The sequence below is a fragment of the Poecile atricapillus genome, chromosome 18 (assembly GCF_030490865.1).
Source record: "Poecile atricapillus isolate bPoeAtr1 chromosome 18, bPoeAtr1.hap1, whole genome shotgun sequence".
NCBI lineage: Eukaryota > Metazoa > Chordata > Aves > Passeriformes > Paridae > Poecile > Poecile atricapillus.
Window position 1 is genome coordinate 10942484 of NC_081266.1, and position 16520 is coordinate 10959003.

Consider the following 16520-nt stretch of genomic DNA (forward strand, 5'->3'; position numbering starts at 1 on the left):
TATCAGGGAGCAGGTGGCAACAAGGTGACAGGGGTAGCTGTGGAGCAGGGTGAAGAGCGTGCTGACACAAGGAGCCAAGGGTTGTGTTGTGGCCGTTGCTGGATGCTGGAAGTTCTAGCTGGAGCGTGCACTGTGACATCAGTGCCAGGAGCCCAGGCCCAGGCTGAAGAGGACAACGGAGACCATAGAATGATGGAATCCTTGGGTGGCTGGGCTTGGAAGGGACCCTAAAGACCATCTTGTTCCAAGCGGAGCAATCTTCCCCCAGAATATGTTGCTCAGAGCCCTGCTCCCAGCTGGCCTTGGATGTTGTCAAGGATGGAGCATCCGCAGCCTGTGTGCACAGCCTGGGCCAGTGCCCCAGCAGCCTGAGTGGAAAAGAGCAGCTTCATTAGATGCAACCTCAATCTCACTCCTGCAGTTGAAAGGCTTCTCCTCTCTGTGCCCATCTTTCCTAGAGCTGCAGGGAGGCCTCGCCAGCACCTTCTCTTTCCAGGCTGAGCATCCCCAGCCCCACATGGACAGCAGTACGATGTGTGGGGGTGAAGGCTAAAGGGTAGCAAAGAGCATCAGGAAGTGAGAGATGGAAGCTTCTGGAGATGGAAGCTTCTGGAGATGGAAGCTTTGCCTCTAAATGTAGAAAATCAAGAAAAGTGGAGGGGGAAAATGGTGGGACTCTGGCTCTGTTCTAACTGGCGAAGATTTTCTTTTCATCTTTTCTGTCGTGCTGCCCCAAGTTTTGTTGTTTGAAAGGAGGTTTGGCAAGATATCCATTGTCTTCTCCATTGGTGAAACACTGAACAACATCTGGGCAGGCTGATGATGCAGAGCAAAACCTGCAAATATCAACTGGGGATCCTGATCCTGGGGAATGCTGCTGAAGCCAGCCGAAAGCAATTTCTGGAAAGTCAAGCCTGGTTTACGTCTCCTGGAGTTGGGCTGTGCCAAATTCACCTGTCATTTATGAAGAAGGAAAAAAACTCAAACCAAAAGAGAAAAAAACACAAAGAAACAAACCCAAAGAAACCAATCAAACAAACAGATAAAAAACCCCAAATAAAACCAAAGGCAATGAGAAGTTAGGATTAGTTGTAAGGATATCACAGCAGGTGAATGGCTGCTTCCTACAGGATCTCCATCCAAAGCCACCTAGAGAACTTCTCCAAAATATATCCAGCAGGAGAAATCTAAAAAGTGATCCATGGCCGCTTTGGGGGCAGCTCTGCATTACGGTGAAGGACGAGCATGCAGTGGTACAGATGCAGCATTGCCCACCCTCCAGGCTGCTGTTTGCTCTGCTGAAAGACTCTTGCAGGACTGTGGCCCCTCTCCATGCAATGGAAATCATTGCCACAGCTCTCAGTTGAGGCACTGGCATTTCCAGAGCCAGATTCAGGCACAATCCTACTGCCTGCTGAGCATCTGGGAAAGATCCTGAGCATCTTCAGGCCTAGAAGCACAAAAGAGCTCAGGCTCTCCCTGAACTGGGTTTTCAGGGCAGGTTTCCATAGCTCTGCAAGATTTCTTCATCCCTCAACATGTCTGACTTTATGTCCAATGATGCATTTGGCTTCCTTCCTTCCTCCTGTGTGCCCCTGAGTAACCTTGCACGTGGATGGAGGAGATTGTGTACAGGACGATTGATTCCTGGATTGCCATTTGGCTTCACTGTCACTCAGTTGAACATGGTCCTTATCTAAGAAGGACTTCCAGGAAATGGGTAGGAGTTTTGGCTCTGAGAGGAGCAGAAAGCACATTTTCTACACCAAATTGCCAGCTGATGCAGTTTCCCTGCCAAAATAGTGATTCTCATTCATCTTCCTGGGAAGAATGTGAAGACCCATTCAGAGATCCCAGGTTCAGCTGGCCTGTGGCTTTGTGTACCTCATTTCGCATGTCCAATTTCAAGGGCCACTAAAAGAGGCTTATGTTTGCCTTGCTAGCCAGAAGTGCTGTAGGTATTTCCAGGAGAAAAGGAAAAACATCGCTGTCCTGTGGTGTGGTAGAAATGCCACCACAATTGTGACTCTGTGAGCAAAGCCAGCCAGAGCTTTTTGGCACCGCAAGAGCTGAGAGTGTGGCAGAGCGGTTTTGATACTCTTTTTAAGAGTCCTGAAAACATTGTTCCCAAAACAATCCACAACTTTGCAAATGTGCCCGAAGCAAATGCAGAGAGAACTGGGGTGTGAAAAGCAAAGAATGTTTATTTGTAGAAGAAAAGGAACAAAAATGAACTACACAACATATTTACATTGTAAGAATATTGGTAACAACAATAACAACAACAAACTATAGAACCTATGTACCTAAGAACTTATCTAACCAAACTATAGGAAACGTATTTACAGAAGACTTAATCAAATCCTAAAACCTCTATGGTGAGCACAACAAGTCTAAAACGTATATACAGAAGGGTGGCATCTGTGTCTGGGATGTGCCTCAGTCGTGGAAGAAAAACAAGTAGCACGGTCAGTGCAGTCAGGCATGGAGGGGTGTTCCATGTGCTCCCGGGCTGGGACACTGGCACAGGGGGACTCTGCTGCCAGAAGTGAGCCTGGCTGGGGCTGGGGGCTGTGGCCCAGGCACTGGAACAGGGCTTGTGTGGCCCAAAGCAAGGCCAGGCCAGGCCAGGGATGGCCAGCAGAATCCAGTGCATGGGCTAGCGTGTCCCTGAGCAGGGAGTGCCCAGCCCAGCCCCAGCCTGGCAGCAGGGGACCCGCTCTGCCCGTGGGGAGAACCTGCCTGTTCTGCTGCTGGCATCGGTCTTCATCCCAAGACCATGTCCTCCGCCTCGTCTTCTAGATCAATATCCATCTCCTCAATGGAGTCTTCTGTTTCCACCTCCATTTCTTCCTCTGTCTCATCCACATCCATGTCCATCTCTTCTTCACCAGTATCCTCTCCATCAACTTCCATTTTTTCTTCTGTGATAATTTGTGTATCCACCTCCGTCTCCTCCTCTCGGTCTGGGACAGCCTGCAGAGGTAGCGAAATCTCAGAGTGGGGTCCCTTTCCCACACTATCCCACACAGCTCCAGCCCACACAGGCAGCTGCGGGGTGTCCTCCTCCGTGGAATAGTACCATACCTTCTTTGGAACAAATGTAGACATCCTGCAGGGATGGATAGACAACTCCAGACAATGGCAAGGTTTCAGGACTGCTGGGGGTATCAGGGAGCAGGTGGCAACAAGGTGACAGGGGTAGCTGTGGAGCAGGGTGAAGAGCGTGCTGACACAAGGAGCCAAGGGTTGTGTTGTGGCCGTTGCTGGATGCTGGAAGTTCTAGCTGGAGCGTGCACTGTGACATCAGTGCCAGGAGCCCAGGCCCAGGCTGAAGAGGACAACGGAGACCATAGAATGATGGAATCCTTGGGTGGCTGGGCTTGGAAGGGACCCTAAAGACCATCTTGTTCCAAGCGGAGCAATCTTCCCCCAGAATATGTTGCTCAGAGCCCTGCTCCCAGCTGGCCTTGGATGTTGTCAAGGATGGAGCATCCGCAGCCTGTGTGCACAGCCTGGGCCAGTGCCCCAGCAGCCTGAGTGGAAAAGAGCAGCTTCATTAGATGCAACCTCAATCTCACTCCTGCAGTTGAAAGGCTTCTCCTCTCTGTGCCCATCTTTCCTAGAGCTGCAGGGAGGCCTCGCCAGCACCTTCTCTTTCCAGGCTGAGCATCCCCAGCCCCACATGGACAGCAGTACGATGTGTGGGGGTGAAGGCTAAAGGGTAGCAAAGAGCATCAGGAAGTGAGAGATGGAAGCTTCTGGAGATGGAAGCTTCTGGAGATGGAAGCTTTGCCTCTAAATGTAGAAAATCAAGAAAAGTGGAGGGGGAAAATGGTGGGACTCTGGCTCTGTTCTAACTGGCGAAGATTTTCTTTTCATCTTTTCTGTCGTGCTGCCCCAAGTTTTGTTGTTTGAAAGGAGGTTTGGCAAGATATCCATTGTCTTCTCCATTGGTGAAACACTGAACAACATCTGGGCAGGCTGATGATGCAGAGCAAAACCTGCAAATATCAACTGGGGATCCTGATCCTGGGGAATGCTGCTGAAGCCAGCCGAAAGCAATTTCTGGAAAGTCAAGCCTGGTTTACGTCTCCTGGAGTTGGGCTGTGCCAAATTCACCTGTCATTTATGAAGAAGGAAAAAAACTCAAACCAAAAGAGAAAAAAACACAAAGAAACAAACCCAAAGAAACCAATCAAACAAACAGATAAAAAACCCCAAATAAAACCAAAGGCAATGAGAAGTTAGGATTAGTTGTAAGGATATCACAGCAGGTGAATGGCTGCTTCCTACAGGATCTCCATCCAAAGCCACCTAGAGAACTTCTCCAAAATATATCCAGCAGGAGAAATCTAAAAAGTGATCCATGGCCGCTTTGGGGGCAGCTCTGCATTACGGTGAAGGACGAGCATGCAGTGGTACAGATGCAGCATTGCCCACCCTCCAGGCTGCTGTTTGCTCTGCTGAAAGACTCTTGCAGGACTGTGGCCCCTCTCCATGCAATGGAAATCATTGCCACAGCTCTCAGTTGAGGCACTGGCATTTCCAGAGCCAGATTCAGGCACAATCCTACTGCCTGCTGAGCATCTGGGAAAGATCCTGAGCATCTTCAGGCCTAGAAGCACAAAAGAGCTCAGGCTCTCCCTGAACTGGGTTTTCAGGGCAGGTTTCCATAGCTCTGCAAGATTTCTTCATCCCTCAACATGTCTGACTTTATGTCCAATGATGCATTTGGCTTCCTTCCTTCCTCCTGTGTGCCCCTGAGTAACCTTGCACGTGGATGGAGGAGATTGTGTACAGGACGATTGATTCCTGGATTGCCATTTGGCTTCACTGTCACTCAGTTGAACATGGTCCTTATCTAAGAAGGACTTCCAGGAAATGGGTAGGAGTTTTGGCTCTGAGAGGAGCAGAAAGCACATTTTCTACACCAAATTGCCAGCTGATGCAGTTTCCCTGCCAAAATAGTGATTCTCATTCATCTTCCTGGGAAGAATGTGAAGACCCATTCAGAGATCCCAGGTTCAGCTGGCCTGTGGCTTTGTGTACCTCATTTCACATGTCCAATTTCAAGGGCCACTAAAAGAGGCTTATGTTTGCCTTGCTAGCCAGAAGTGCTGTAGGTATTTCCAGGAGAAAAGGAAAAACATCGCTGTCCTGTGGTGTGGTAGAAATGCCACCACAATTGTGACTCTGTGAGCAAAGCCAGCCAGTGCTTTTTGGCACCGCAAGAGCTGAGAGTGTGGCAGAGCGGTTTTGATACTCTTTTTAAGAGTCCTGAAAACATTGTTCCCAAAACAATCCACAACTTTGCAAATGTGCCCGAAGCAAATGCAGAGAGAACTGGGGTGTGAAAAGCAAAGAATGTTTATTTGTAGAAGAAAAGGAACAAAAATGAACTACACGACATATTTACATTGTAAGAATATTGGTAACAACAATAACAACAACAAACTATAGAACCTATGTACCTAAGAACTTATCTAACCAAACTATAGGAAACGTATTTACAGAAGACTTAATCAAATCCTAAAACCTCTATGGTGAGCACAACAAGTCTAAAACGTATATACAGAAGGGTGGCATCTGTGTCTGGGATGTGCCTCAGTCGTGGAAGAAAAACAAGTAGCACGGTCAGTGCAGTCAGGCATGGAGGGGTGTTCCATGTGCTCCCGGGCTGGGACACTGGCACAGGGGGACTCTGCTGCCAGAAGTGAGCCTGGCTGGGGCTGGGGGCTGTGGCCCAGGCACTGGAACAGGGCTTGTGTGGCCCAAAGCAAGGCCAGGCCAGGCCAGGGATGGCCAGCAGAATCCAGTGCATGGGCTAGCGTGTCCCTGAGCAGGGAGTGCCCAGCCCAGCCCCAGCCTGGCAGCAGGGGACCCGCTCTGCCCGTGGGGAGAACCTGCCTGTTCTGCTGCTGGCATCGGTCTTCATCCCAAGACCATGTCCTCCGCCTCGTCTTCTAGATCAATATCCATCTCCTCAATGGAGTCTTCTGTTTCCACCTCCATTTCTTCCTCTGTCTCATCCACATCCATGTCCATCTCTTCTTCACCAGTATCCTCTCCATCAACTTCCATTTTTTCTTCTGTGATAATTTGTGTATCCACCTCCGTCTCCTCCTCTCGGTCTGGGACAGCCTGCAGAGGTAGCGAAATCTCAGAGTGGGGTCCCTTTCCCACACTATCCCACACAGCTCCAGCCCACACAGGCAGCTGCGGGGTGTCCTCCTCCGTGGAATAGTACCATACCTTCTTTGGAACAAATGTAGACATCCTGCAGGGATGGATAGACAACTCCAGACAATGGCAAGGTTTCAGGACTGCTGGGGGTATCAGGGAGCAGGTGGCAACAAGGTGACAGGGGTAGCTGTGGAGCAGGGTGAAGAGCGTGCTGACACAAGGAGCCAAGGGTTGTGTTGTGGCCGTTGCTGGATGCTGGAAGTTCTAGCTGGAGCGTGCACTGTGACATCAGTGCCAGGAGCCCAGGCCCAGGCTGAAGAGGACAACGGAGACCATAGAATGATGGAATCCTTGGGTGGCTGGGCTTGGAAGCGACCCTAAAGACCATCTTGTTCCAAGCGGAGCAATCTTCCCCCAGAATATGTTGCTCAGAGCACTGCTCCCAGCTGGCCTTGGATGTTGTCAAGGATGGAGCATCCGCAGCCTGTGTGCACAGCCTGGGCCAGTGCCCCAGCAGCCTGAGTGGAAAAGAGCAGCTTCATTAGATGCAACCTCAATCTCACTCCTGCAGTTGAAAGGCTTCTCCTCTCTGTGCCCATCTTTCCTAGAGCTGCAGGGAGGCCTCGCCAGCACCTTCTCTTTCCAGGCTGAGCATCCCCAGCCCCACATGGACAGCAGTACGATGTGTGGGGGTGAAGGCTAAAGGGTAGCAAAGAGCATCAGGAAGTGAGAGATGGAAGCTTCTGGAGATGGAAGCTTTTGGAGATGGAAGCTTTGCCTCTAAATGTAGAAAATCAAGAAAAGTGGAGGGGGAAAATGGTGGGACTCTGGCTCTGTTCTAACTGGCGAAGATTTTCTTTTCATCTTTTCTGTCGTGCTGCCCCAAGTTTTGTTGTTTGAAAGGAGGTTTGGCAAGATATCCATTGTCTTCTCCATTGGTGAAACACTGAACAACATCTGGGCAGGCTGATGATGCAGAGCAAAACCTGCAAATATCAACTGGGGATCCTGATCCTAGGGAATGCCGCTAAAGCCAGCCGAAAGCAATTTCTGGAAAGTCAAGCCTGGTTTACGTCTCCTGGAGTTGGGCTGTGCCAAATTCACCTGTCATTTATGAAGAAGGAAAAAAACTCAAACCAAAAGAGAAAAAAACACAAAGAAACAAACCCAAAGAAACCAATCAAACAAACAGATAAAAAACCCCAAATAAAACCAAAGGCAATGAGAAGTTAGGATTAGTTGTAAGGATATCACAGCAGGTGAATGGCTGCTTCCTACAGGATCTCCATCCAAAGCCACCTAGAGAACTTCTCCAAAATATATCCAGCAGGAGAAATCTAAAAAGTGATCCATGGCCGCTTTGGGGGCAGCTCTGCATTACGGTGAAGGACGAGCATGCAGTGGTACAGATGCAGCATTGCCCACCCTCCAGGCTGCTGTTTGCTCTGCTGAAAGACTCTTGCAGGACTGTGGCCCCTCTCCATGCAATGGAAATCATTGCCACAGCTCTCAGTTGAGGCACTGGCATTTCCAGAGCCAGATTCAGGCACAATCCTACTGCCTGCTGAGCATCTGGGAAAGATCCTGAGCATCTTCAGGCCTAGAAGCACAAAAGAGCTCAGGCTCTCCCTGAACTGGGTTTTCAGGGCAGGTTTCCATAGCTCTGCAAGATTTCTTCATCCCTCAACACGTCTGACTTTATGTCCAATGATGCATTTGGCTTCCTTCCTTCCTCCTGTGTGCCCCTGAGTAACCTTGCACGTGGATGGAGGAGATTGTGTACAGGACGATTGATTCCTGGATTGCCATTTGGCTTCACTGTCACTCAGTTGAACATGGTCCTTATCTAAGAAGGACTTCCAGGAAATGGGTAGGAGTTTTGGCTCTGAGAGGAGCAGAAAGCACATTTTCTACACCAAATTGCCAGCTGATGCAGTTTCCCTGCCAAAATAGTGATTCTCATTCATCTTCCTGGGAAGAATGTGAAGACCCATTCAGAGATCCCAGGTTCAGCTGGCCTGTGGCTTTGTGTACCTCATTTCGCATGTCCAATTTCAAGGGCCACTAAAAGAGGCTTATGTTTGCCTTGCTAGCCAGAAGTGCTGTAGGTATTTCCAGGAGAAAAGGAAAAACATCGCTGTCCTGTGGTGTGGTAGAAATGCCACCACAATTGTGACTCTGTGAGCAAAGCCAGCCAGTGCTTTTTGGCACCGCAAGAGCTGAGAGTGTGGCAGAGCGGTTTTGATACTCTTTTTAAGAGTCCTGAAAACATTGTTCCCAAAACAATCCACAACTTTGCAAATGTGCCCGAAGCAAATGCAGAGAGAACTGGGGTGTGAAAAGCAAAGAATGTTTATTTGTAGAAGAAAAGGAACAAAAATGAACTACACAACATATTTACATTGTAAGAATATTGGTAACAACAATAACAACAACAAACTATAGAACCTATGTACCTAAGAACTTATCTAACCAAACTATAGGAAACGTATTTACAGAAGACTTAATCAAATCCTAAAACCTCTATGGTGAGCACAACAAGTCTAAAACGTATATACAGAAGGGTGGCATCTGTGTCTGGGATGTGCCTCAGTCCTGGAAGAAAAACAAGTAGCACGGTCAGTGCAGTCAGGCATGGAGGGGTGTTCCATGTGCTCCCGGGCTGGGACACTGGCACAGGGGGACTCTGCTGCCAGAAGTGAGCCTGGCTGGGGCTGGGGGCTGTGGCCCAGGCACTGGAACAGGGCTTGTGTGGCCCAAAGCAAGGCCAGGCCAGGCCAGGGATGGCCAGCAGAATCCAGTGCATGGGCTAGCGTGTCCCTGAGCAGGGAGTGCCCAGCCCAGCCCCAGCCTGGCAGCAGGGGACCCGCTCTGCCCGTGGGGAGCACCTGCCTGTTCTGCTGCTGGCATCGGTCTTCATCCCAAGACCATGTCCTCCGCCTCGTCTTCTAGATCAATATCCATCTCCTCAATGGAGTCTTCTGTTTCCACCTCCATTTCTTCCTCTGTCTCATCCACATCCATGTCCATCTCTTCTTCACCAGTATCCTCTCCATCCACTTCCATTTTTTCTTCTGTGATAATTTGTGTATCCACCTCCGTCTCCTCCTCTCGGTCTGGGACAGCCTGCAGAGGTAGCGAAATCTCAGAGTGGGGTCCCTTTCCCACACTATCCCACACAGCTCCAGCCCACACAGGCAGCTGCGGGGTGTCCTCCTCCGTGGAATAGTACCATACCTTCTTTGGAACAAATGTAGACATCCTGCAGGGATGGATAGACAACTCCAGACAATGGCAAGGTTTCAGGACTGCTGGGGGTATCAGGGAGCAGGTGGCAACAAGGTGACAGGGGTAGCTGTGGAGCAGGGTGAAGAGCGTGCTGACACAAGGAGCCAAGGGTTGTGTTGTGGCCGTTGCTGGATGCTGGAAGTTCTAGCTGGAGCGTGCACTGTGACATCAGTGCCAGGAGCCCAGGCCCAGGCTGAAGAGGACAACGGAGACCATAGAATGATGGAATCCTTGGGTGGCTGGGCTTGGAAGCGACCCTAAAGACCATCTTGTTCCAAGCGGAGCAATCTTCCCCCAGAATATGTTGCTCAGAGCCCTGCTCCCAGCTGGCCTTGGATGTTGTCAAGGATGGAGCATCCGCAGCCTGTGTGCACAGCCTGGGCCAGTGCCCCAGCAGCCTGAGTGGAAAAGAGCAGCTTCATTAGATGCAACCTCAATCTCACTCCTGCAGTTGAAAGTCTTCTCCTCTCTGTGCCCATCTTTCCTAGAGCTGCAGGGAGGCCTCGCCAGCACCTTCTCTTTCCAGGCTGAGCATCCCCAGCCCCACATGGACAGCAGTACGATGCGTGGGGGAGAAGGCTAAAGGGTAGCAAAGAGCATCAGGAAGTGAGAGATGGAAGCTTTTGGAGATGGAAGCTTTGCCTCTAAATGTAGAAAATCAAGAAAAGTGGAGGGGGAAAATGGTGGGACTCTGGCTCTGTTCTAACTGGCGAAGATTTTCTTTTCATCTTTTCTGTCGTGCTGCCCCAAGTTTTGTTGTTTGAAAGGAGGTTTGGCAAGATATCCATTGTCTTCTCCATTGGTGAAACACTGAACAACATCTGGGCAGGCTGATGATGCAGAGCAAAACCTGCAAATATCAACTGGGGATCCTGATCCTAGGGAATGCCGCTAAAGCCAGCCGAAAGCAATTTCTGGAAAGTCAAGCCTGGTTGACGTCTCCTGGAGTTGGGCTGTGCCAAATTCACCTGTCATTTATGAAGAAGGAAAAAAACTCAAACCAAAAGAGAAAAAAACACAAAGAAACAAACCCAAAGAAACCAATCAAACAAACAGATAAAAAACCCCAAATAAAACCAAAGGCAATGAGAAGTTAGGATTAGTTGTAAGGATATCACAGCAGGTGAATGGCTGCTTCCTACAGGATCTCCATCCAAAGCCACCTAGAGAACTTCTCCAAAATATATCCAGCAGGAGAAATCTAAAAAGTGATCCATGGCCGCTTTGGGGGCAGCTCTGCATTACGGTGAAGGACGAGCATGCAGTGGTACAGATGCAGCATTGCCCACCCTCCAGGCTGCTGTTTGCTCTGCTGAAAGACTCTTGCAGGACTGTGGCCCCTCTCCATGCAATGGAAATCATTGCCACAGCTCTCAGTTGAGGCACTGGCATTTCCAGAGCCAGATTCAGGCACAATCCTACTGCCTGCTGAGCATCTGGGAAAGATCCTGAGCATCTTCAGGCCTAGAAGCACAAAAGAGCTCAGGCTCTCCCTGAACTGGGTTTTCAGGGCAGGTTTCCATAGCTCTGCAAGATTTCTTCATCCCTCAACACGTCTGACTTTATGTCCAATGATGCATTTGGCTTCCTTCCTTCCTCCTGTGTGCCCCTGAGTAACCTTGCACGTGGATGGAGGAGATTGTGTACAGGACGATTGATTCCTGGATTGCCATTTGGCTTCACTGTCACTCAGTTGAACATGGTCCTTATCTAAGAAGGACTTCCAGGAAATGGGTAGGAGTTTTGGCTCTGAGAGGAGCAGAAAGCACATTTTCTACACCAAATTGCCAGCTGATGCAGTTTCCCTGCCAAAATAGTGATTCTCATTCATCTTCCTGGGAAGAATGTGAAGACCCATTCAGAGATCCCAGGTTCAGCTGGCCTGTGGCTTTGTGTACCTCATTTCGCATGTCCAATTTCAAGGGCCACTAAAAGAGGCTTATGTTTGCCTTGCTAGCCAGAAGTGCTGTAGGTATTTCCAGGAGAAAAGGAAAAACATCGCTGTCCTGTGGTGTGGTAGAAATGCCACCACAATTGTGACTCTGTGAGCAAAGCCAGCCAGAGCTTTTTGGCACCGCAAGAGCTGAGAGTGTGGCAGAGCGGTTTTGATACTCTTTTTAAGAGTCCTGAAAACATTGTTCCCAAAACAATCCACAACTTTGCAAATGTGCCCGAAGCAAATGCAGAGAGAACTGGGGTGTGAAAAGCAAAGAATGTTTATTTGTAGAAGAAAAGGAACAAAAATGAACTACACAACATATTTACATTGTAAGAATATTGGTAACAACAATAACAACAACAAACTATAGAACCTATGTACCTAAGAACTTATCTAACCAAACTATAGGAAACGTATTTACAGAAGACTTAATCAAATCCTAAAACCTCTATGGTGAGCACAACAAGTCTAAAACGTATATACAGAAGGGTGGCATCTGTGTCTGGGATGTGCCTCAGTCGTGGAAGAAAAACAAGTAGCACGGTCAGTGCAGTCAGGCATGGAGGGGTGTTCCATGTGCTCCCGGGCTGGGACACTGGCACAGGGGGACTCTGCTGCCAGAAGTGAGCCTGGCTGGGGCTGGGGGCTGTGGCCCAGGCACTGGAACAGGGCTTGTGTGGCCCAAAGCAAGGCCAGGCCAGGCCAGGGATGGCCAGCAGAATCCAGTGCATGGGCTAGCGTGTCCCTGAGCAGGGAGTGCCCAGCCCAGCCCCAGCCTGGCAGCAGGGGACCCGCTCTGCCCGTGGGGAGAACCTGCCTGTTCTGCTGCTGGCATCGGTCTTCATCCCAAGACCATGTCCTCCGCCTCGTCTTCTAGATCAATATCCATCTCCTCAATGGAGTCTTCTGTTTCCACCTCCATTTCTTCCTCTGTCTCATCCACATCCATGTCCATCTCTTCTTCACCAGTATCCTCTCCATCAACTTCCATTTTTTCTTCTGTGATAATTTGTGTATCCACCTCCGTCTCCTCCTCTCGGTCTGGGACAGCCTGCAGAGGTAGCGAAATCTCAGAGTGGGGTCCCTTTCCCACACTATCCCACACAGCTCCAGCCCACACAGGCAGCTGCGGGGTGTCCTCCTCCGTGGAATAGTACCATACCTTCTTTGGAACAAATGTAGACATCCTGCAGGGATGGATAGACAACTCCAGACAATGGCAAGGTTTCAGGACTGCTGGGGGTATCAGGGAGCAGGTGGCAACAAGGTGACAGGGGTAGCTGTGGAGCAGGGTGAAGAGCGTGCTGACACAAGGAGCCAAGGGTTGTGTTGTGGCCGTTGCTGGATGCTGGAAGTTCTAGCTGGAGCGTGCACTGTGACATCAGTGCCAGGAGCCCAGGCCCAGGCTGAAGAGGACAACGGAGACCATAGAATGATGGAATCCTTGGGTGGCTGGGCTTGGAAGCGACCCTAAAGACCATCTTGTTCCAAGCGGAGCAATCTTCCCCCAGAATATGTTGCTCAGAGCCCTGCTCCCAGCTGGCCTTGGATGTTGTCAAGGATGGAGCATCCGCAGCCTGTGTGCACAGCCTGGGCCAGTGCCCCAGCAGCCTGAGTGGAAAAGAGCAGCTTCATTAGATGCAACCTCAATCTCACTCCTGCAGTTGAAAGGCTTCTCCTCTCTGTGCCCATCTTTCCTAGAGCTGCAGGGAGGCCTCGCCAGCACCTTCTCTTTCCAGGCTGAGCATCCCCAGCCCCACATGGACAGCAGTACGATGCGTGGGGGAGAAGGCTAAAGGGTAGCAAAGAGCATCAGGAAGTGAGAGATGGAAGCTTTTGGAGATGGAAGCTTTGCCTCTAAATGTAGAAAATCAAGAAAAGTGGAGGGGGAAAATGGTGGGACTCTGGCTCTGTTCTAACTGGCGAAGATTTTCTTTTCATCTTTTCTGTCGTGCTGCCCCAAGTTTTGTTGTTTGAAAGGAGGTTTGGCAAGATATCCATTGTCTTCTCCATTGGTGAAACACTGAACAACATCTGGGCAGGCTGATGATGCAGAGCAAAACCTGCAAATATCAACTGGGGATCCTGATCCTGGGGAATGCTGCTAAAGCCAGCCGAAAGCAATTTCTGGAAAGTCAAGCCTGGTTGACGTCTCCTGGAGTTGGGCTGTGCCAAATTCACCTGTCATTTATGAAGAAGGAAAAAAACTCAAACCAAAAGAGAAAAAAACACAAAGAAACAAACCCAAAGAAACCAATCAAACAAACAGATAAAAAACCCCAAATAAAACCAAAGGCAATGAGAAGTTAGGATTAGTTGTAAGGATATCACAGCAGGTGAATGGCTGCTTCCTACAGGATCTCCATCCAAAGCCACCTAGAGAACTTCTCCAAAATATATCCAGCAGGAGAAATCTAAAAAGTGATCCATGGCCGCTTTGGGGGCAGCTCTGCATTACGGTGAAGGACGAGCATGCAGTGGTACAGATGCAGCATTGCCCACCCTCCAGGCTGCTGTTTGCTCTGCTGAAAGACTCTTGCAGGACTGTGGCCCCTCTCCATGCAATGGAAATCATTGCCACAGCTCTCAGTTGAGGCACTGGCATTTCCAGAGCCAGATTCAGGCACAATCCTACTGCCTGCTGAGCATCTGGGAAAGATCCTGAGCATCTTCAGGCCTAGAAGCACAAAAGAGCTCAGGCTCTCCCTGAACTGGGTTTTCAGGGCAGGTTTCCATAGCTCTGCAAGATTTCTTCATCCCTCAACACGTCTGACTTTATGTCCAATGATGCATTTGGCTTCCTTCCTTCCTCCTGTGTGCCCCTGAGTAACCTTGCACGTGGATGGAGGAGATTGTGTACAGGACGATTGATTCCTGGATTGCCATTTGGCTTCACTGTCACTCAGTTGAACATGGTCCTTATCTAAGAAGGACTTCCAGGAAATGGGTAGGAGTTTTGGCTCTGAGAGGAGCAGAAAGCACATTTTCTACACCAAATTGCCAGCTGATGCAGTTTCCCTGCCAAAATAGTGATTCTCATTCATCTTCCTGGGAAGAATGTGAAGACCCATTCAGAGATCCCAGGTTCAGCTGGCCTGTGGCTTTGTGTACCTCATTTCGCATGTCCAATTTCAAGGGCCACTAAAAGAGGCTTATGTTTGCCTTGCTAGCCAGAAGTGCTGTAGGTATTTCCAGGAGAAAAGGAAAAACATCGCTGTCCTGTGGTGTGGTAGAAATGCCACCACAATTGTGACTCTGTGAGCAAAGCCAGCCAGAGCTTTTTGGCACCGCAAGAGCTGAGAGTGTGGCAGAGCGGTTTTGATATTCTTTTTAAGAGTCCTGAAAACATTGTTCCCAAAACAATCCACAACTTTGCAAATGTGCCCGAAGCAAATGCAGAGAGAACTGGGGTGTGAAAAGCAAAGAATGTTTATTTGTAGAAGAAAAGGAACAAAAATGAACTACACAACATATTTACATTGTAAGAATATTGGTAACAACAATAACAACAACAAACTATAGAACCTATGTACCTAAGAACTTATCTAACCAAACTATAGGAAACGTATTTACAGAAGACTTAATCAAATCCTAAAACCTCTATGGTGAGCACAACAAGTCTAAAACGTATATACAGAAGGGTGGCATCTGTGTCTGGGATGTGCCTCAGTCGTGGAAGAAAAACAAGTAGCACGGTCAGTGCAGTCAGGCATGGAGGGGTGTTCCATGTGCTCCCGGGCTGGGACACTGGCACAGGGGGACTCTGCTGCCAGAAGTGAGCCTGGCTGGGGCTGGGGGCTGTGGCCCAGGCACTGGAACAGGGCTTGTGTGGCCCAAAGCAAGGCCAGGCCAGGCCAGGGATGGCCAGCAGAATCCAGTGCATGGGCTAGCGTGTCCCTGAGCAGGGAGTGCCCAGCCCAGCCCCAGCCTGGCAGCAGGGGACCCGCTCTGCCCGTGGGGAGCACCTGCCTGTTCTGCTGCTGGCATCGGTCTTCATCCCAAGACCATGTCCTCCGCCTCGTCTTCTAGATCAATATCCATCTCCTCAATGGAGTCTTCTGTTTCCACCTCCATTTCTTCCTCTGTCTCATCCACATCCATGTCCATCTCTTCTTCACCAGTATCCTCTCCATCCACTTCCATTTTTTCTTCTGTGATAATTTGTGTATCCACCTCCGTCTCCTCCTCTCGGTCTGGGACAGCCTGCAGAGGTAGCGAAATCTCAGAGTGGGGTCCCTTTCCCACACTATCCCACACAGCTCCAGCCCACCCAGGCAGCTGCGGGGTGTCCTCCTCCGTGGAATAGTACCATACCTTCTTTGGAACAAATGTAGACATCCTGCAGGGATGGATAGACAACTCCAGACAATGGCAAGGTTTCAGGACTGCTGGGGGTATCAGGGAGCAGGTGGCAACAAGGTGACAGGGGTAGCTGTGGAGCAGGGTGAAGAGCGTGCTGACACAAGGAGCCAAGGGTTGTGTTGTGGCCGTTGCTGGATGCTGGAAGTTCTAGCTGGAGCGTGCACTGTGACATCAGTGCCAGGAGCCCAGGCCCAGGCTGAAGAGGACAACGGAGACCATAGAATGATGGAATCCTTGGGTGGCTGGGCTTGGAAGCGACCCTAAAGACCATCTTGTTCCAAGCGGAGCAATCTTCCCCCAGAATATGTTGCTCAGAGCCCTGCTCCCAGCTGGCCTTGGATGTTGTCAAGGATGGAGCATCCGCAGCCTGTGTGCACAGCCTGGGCCAGTGCCCCAGCAGCCTGAGTGGAAAAGAGCAGCTTCATTAGATGCAACCTCAATCTCACTCCTGCAGTTGAAAGTCTTCTCCTCTCTGTGCCCATCTTTCCTAGAGCTGCAGGGAGGCCTCGCCAGCACCTTCTCTTTCCAGGCTGAGCATCCCCAGCCCCACATGGACAGCAGTACGATGCGTGGGGGAGAAGGCTAAAGGGTAGCAAAGAGCATCAGGAAGTGAGAGATGGAAGCTTTTGGAGATGGAAGCTTTGCCTCTAAATGTAGAAAATCAAGAAAAGTGGAGGGGGAAAATGGTGGGACTCTGGCTCTGTTCTAACTGGCGAAGATTTTCTTTTCATCTTTTCTGTCGTGC